The sequence below is a fragment of the Pteropus alecto genome, unplaced genomic scaffold (assembly GCF_000325575.1).
Source record: "Pteropus alecto unplaced genomic scaffold, ASM32557v1 scaffold97, whole genome shotgun sequence".
NCBI lineage: Eukaryota > Metazoa > Chordata > Mammalia > Chiroptera > Pteropodidae > Pteropus > Pteropus alecto.
Genome location: NW_006439713.1, coordinates 435,736 through 440,734, shown reverse-complemented (window position 1 = coordinate 440,734; position 4,999 = coordinate 435,736). Strand labels below are relative to the sequence as shown.

The 4,999-nt window shown below is 47.4% G+C and overlaps 1 protein-coding gene across 3 annotated transcripts in view; it reads left to right on the top strand.

The window, feature by feature from the left end:
- Positions 1-410: 410 nt before the first annotated feature.
- Positions 411-4,999, top strand: part of PKNOX1 (PBX/knotted 1 homeobox 1) — a 43,586-nt gene continuing 38,997 nt past the window's right edge. The window contains exon 1 of one of the 3 annotated variants that reach the window (XM_025050227.1): positions 411-995. The gene's annotated coding sequence lies outside the window, so the exon portion shown is untranslated. The remainder of the gene's footprint in view (positions 996-4,999) is intronic. The other 2 variants (XM_006916722.3, XM_025050225.1) reach the window with 2 other exon arrangements.

Here is a 4,999-nt window from a genome sequence, read left to right as displayed (position 1 = left end):
GGCGGGGCCCGCGGAGCCCCCGGAGCCCCCGGAGCCCCCTGCGGGCGGCCCTGAGAGGGAGCCGGGCTGCGCCCCCACGGGCCGTGCCGGGGCTCCGTGCTCCGGGGTCAGTTTTCTGGAATTCGTCACGAAGGTGTCGCTTATAATAAACGGCTAATTCGAAATGAGTGGCGGAGGAGTTGGGCATGGGCGGGCGCTCTCCGGGTTTCACATTCCTTTACACTGAGCGCGTGAGTCACTTCAGAAAAATTAGGAAAAGTTGAGTCTGCTGGACTTCATCGTAGTTGGAGCCATCGCTCTGGGAAGTCCCTGTCGGTGGTGCTGGGACGGACGGGTGGCGTCTCCTTTGTGAGGTCCGACTCCCACACCTCAGTCTCAGGGTGCAGAGTGTCGCTAGAGTGGCGTCGGCACCGCAGCGGGCAGGGCAGGGGGCCTCCTTGCTGGGGGCGGGCACGTGGCGTTGGGTAGGTTTGATCGCAGACTCGCGGCCACTTAGGGCACGTCTGACGTATGCAGGGGGCTGTAATTTAATGATTCAGACCGTAAGAATTCGCTTTCTACAAAAGCTACTGGTTTTTCCTTAGGAAGTGAGTACTTTGCACTTTAGGGTGTGTAACTTCATGAATTTTCCTGGGAAATTGAAAAAGAATATTTTATACAGTCATACATCATATTGTAATCAATTACATAATACGTTGTATGATGTAAGTATTATAAGGAAGAAGCGAGGTGATGTGTGAAAATGTTTGCCAGCAGTTACTGATGCACTCAGATCTCATGAGTTGATTTGGAAGCTGGCAGACTGACTCGAATTTGCCTTTCATCGTTTTGTCCTTAATTTATTGAGTGGAGAGTGTGCCATGTGGATCATCTGGTTGGCGTTTGAATCTGCAGTGCACCGTTGTGCAGTAGCGACTCGACTGCTTTCCTACCCCGCCGTGGGAGGACGCTTCCTACTTCAGAGCTTTCAGAGTGGGCATTAGCACTGAACCATGGTGGGTGAATTCGGACTTGTAACATCAGCATTCTGCGCTTGTGATAGGTTTCAGCAGGTTGCATGTTTAAAGATTCTGGGTGCAGGAGCCTTTCCTTGGGGTCCTGTCCTCTTGGTTTACATCTACTTACATTTGTATGAATAGTACTTTATAAAAGTACTACATATGAGTAGTAACGTTCTAGTTATAACTTTCATTTTTGTTACAAATTGTTAAGCTATTGAAAGTGTTTAGAAGAAAACCCTGAAAATGGTAGCGAGGCAAATCATGTGTCCCAGGGGGCCTTTCCTGCGTTCCCCCTGGTCTCCGGGCCCCACATAAAAACGTTTTAGATAAAATGGGATCAAGAAGAGAGAGCCCATTGTACTGAAATTCAAGTTATCAGAATACTGAACCAAACTGGTGATAAGGTCCCTCGCGTGTCCTTCCTTAGCTCACTGGCTCTAGGAATTCCTTTGGAGTGGCGATAAGCATAACTGAGCGAGATTTCTGAAGCAACTCTAATGCTTTGTGAAAATACTTGTGGTTTCTGTTAGAGAATAAGCCACAGGCACTGAGGAAACTCTAGGGTTTAACGTCTGCCTTCATCACTGAATGAATGCTAAATTTCAGCGCGAGGTCATCACAGATAAAGATGTGATTTTTTTCTCATTAGGTTCAGAGACCAGGTTCGGAACCTCTGCACTAAACATTCATTTGCTCTCAGCCCATCCGTTAGTATGAATATGTATGTGTGGGGCTTTTCCTTCCTCATTGATTGTCCTGAGGGCACAGGGCACGAGGAAATAAAAACGGTTCAGATAAGGGAGCTCAAAGCTTAGCAGTTCCCGGTCATCAAGGGCGAGGATGAGGGAAGCTGCGAGAGCACGTGGGGCGACCGTCTCACGGCCGTGACAAGTTACCCTTCTGTCTTGCACAAGCTGTTTAAGAAGACACCGTTAGGGAGGAAAGATTCTCTACCCTTCAAGTTCTTCTGGCTGTACTAATAAGTTCACACAAGACAGGTTAGCAGGAGAAAAACACGTTTAATAACAGCTGTGGGCTATCTGGCTTGGCCTGTCCCCAGGGAGGGGCGGGCTGCTGTTGACACAGCCACCCCCTTTCAGCAGGGTCTGCAGTGGGGTTGGGTCCCTCAGAAGGGACTGCGGGAGGGTGGGCACTGTGATGACTGTTTCCAGAACAGTCTGATTAGACTTTTGCAAAAACAATGCCTTACTGAGACCTTGATAAGCTCTCAATGTGTTATATGTTGTCTGAGACTTTTTACCAAGGTTCGTACTTTTTTTGCATTGAAAAATTAGGACTCTAACTTCGTATCCTTCTAAATTCAGTTATGTGTTTATGTATACTTTTAAAACAAACAAACAAACAAACATTTATTTCAGCAAAATTCCCTGCAGCACGGGTGGATATAACGCTGCTACCCTCTCGGGTGGCGGTTCTGAGCCGTGGCGCTGCTGACGCTCGGGGCGTCCTGAGCATCCTAGGGTTTTAGCAGCATTCTGGGTCCCCCGCCCTGGTCATAAAAACCAAAAACGTCTTCAGATATTGCCACATGGCCCCTGGGAACAGAAGCCACCCCTGGTTGAGAGCTGCTGATCTGGAACAGTACTTCCCAAAGCGTGTGGGACGCGATCTTCGTAAGGGATCTTTGTAGGGGACACGCGTACCTTTTCACCTATGGATCAGTTAAGCTATTTTGCGTTGTGTTTTTAGTCAGTATTATTATGTATGTTTTTATCTATTTACATAATTACATGTTTCTCACTTAAAAAAATTAAGATCTCTACATCATTTTGTGATTTTATTTTTTTCTCTTGTGAGTTTATGTCCATGCCTGATGTTTCAGAGCCTTTTGAGTGTTTTGGTTGTGATGTTTTTTGTTTATTTTATCAGCCTCTTGCCTAAAAAGCTTGGCCCGGTCTCAGGGTGCTCGGTCGTCCGATGCAGACAGCGCCCTGGGAGGAGAGATCGTCTGCTTAGAGGGCCCCTGGCCTCAAGGGGTGGGTTCCTGTCTCTCACAAAGTGTAGTCAGTGCCCCTTCGTGATAAGGATGTCATGAAAGTTTTGAATGTCAGCTTCTGATGATGCCAGTGGTGGTCACAGTCTTAAAGACGAAGCTATGATGTGCATGTAAATCCTACTAGCCATAAGAGACCGCCCAGCTCAGACGTCACTAAAACATTCTAAAACCATTAACACACCTTTGTGGCTTGAATCTTGCTGTGCCTTTAGTGGGCATATGTGGACATTGGGCTTGGAACTATGTTTTTTGAACAGATTTTAACCATGTCATATCTGATTCTATTTGATTATGAAACTCCAAGTGGTACCTCTCAAATGTTGTTTGAAAAATAAAATGATTTAACAAATGTGTTCCTCAGAATGCCTTATCACGTCGCCGGGATGGGGGGTGTGAAGCCAGGATGGAAGACAGCAGACAGATGAGTGACACGTCACTGGACTATGGTGACAGACAGTTAGTGTCCCAAAAGGTGTCTTGGCAAAGGTCTCTCTTTTTGAATGTAGAATTTTCGACAGTTTTCTTGGACTCCGTGACAGCTTGATTTATTAATAAGGCCGAGTTCGGAAGAGGATCATCAGCATTTTGCAGAAGAGTGATAACCAAAAGCAGCATCTGGAGACAGTTCGCAAAGGTCTCCAGGCTCTTGCTCTGTCCCCAGACCTCTTCCGAGCTTCATAACCGTCTCTCTTAGATACGAAAGCGGAAATTACCCTAAAGTTTCTTGCATTTCTGTTAGCGGAATTGATTGTGCTCATTAGTTAAAGCAGCTTTTGAGAGCAGCTGGGGAGGTTCCCCGCTGGGAAGGGACACCCTTGGCTGGGAGAGGCAGCTTGCGAGGCTGGAGCTGCTTTACTGCTGGGCTGGGCGGTGCTGGGTGGCATGCGGTGCCCGGAGCTGGGGGCAGGAGCGGGGTGTTGCCAGAGGTGGAGGGGGGACAGTGGGGGGCTCGGCTCCAAGAGGGCCAGGCCCAGGCCGCTTCACTGGTCTTTGGCCAATCAGGGCCTCTCTTTTCTTTCTAAAATCCCCCACATTATTATTTTTTTTTTTTGTCTTCACATCTTTTTTTTTTTTGTATAATGGGTACATGGGAGTTTATTACATGTTTCTCTGTATTTTGGGGTGTGTTTGAAAATATTTACATCTCTTTTTAGAGTGACAGTTGTAGTGCATAAGACTTTAAAATATTTTCTCTTGGTAACTACTATGTTCTTGATAGGACGTCATTAAAATTTTTTATCTGAATTCTTGACTAGTCAAAGTAGATGTTCAGAGATAGCTTTGCTAAGTTTCTTAAGGTCCCCTGTTAAAGGAGGCTTCATAGTACTGTATTGCTGAATGTGTATGTAGATAATGAAGTCTAACCTTTAAATACCCCAAAATTCATTTCAGGGTTTTTAAAAAAGTTCTAAAACGATCTAGATGGACTTGCCTTCCCGGGTGGGCGTGTGCTCACTACCTGCACTGGGCCTGTAGAGATGAGTGCGTCGTGAAGAGTGCAAGTTCACGTGTGTAGGAATGTTCGTTTGTGTTCATTGGCAGAATGAGGGCCGTTGCAGAAATGGATCGGGACACGGTGTCAGTGTGGGTTTCGGTGGTGTGAGGGCAGCCAGCAGAAGACTGAAGACAGGGTACGTCCCCCCACGTGCCAGAGCGGGAGACGGAGCCATGGAGAACTGTCGTTTCCGCAAAAGGGGGTCAAGGAGCAAGGAGAAAACAAGGTCGCTCGCTGGGCGCATTAGCAAAGTACACAGATGGGGTGCACAAGCCCAGCCATCAGTGACCACAACTAATGTAAGAGGGTTCAGTCTCCCAAGGGATAAAAACTCCAGATTTGGCAAAAGAACGAAACCGAGCTACATTCTGTGTGTAAGTGATAACGTCTCAACCTAGCACGGGAAGGCGGGGAGCGGATGGAGAACTACCTCGGTCCTAACAGAGAGCAGGCCAGCAACGCTGATGTCAGATGGCACCGGGCTCC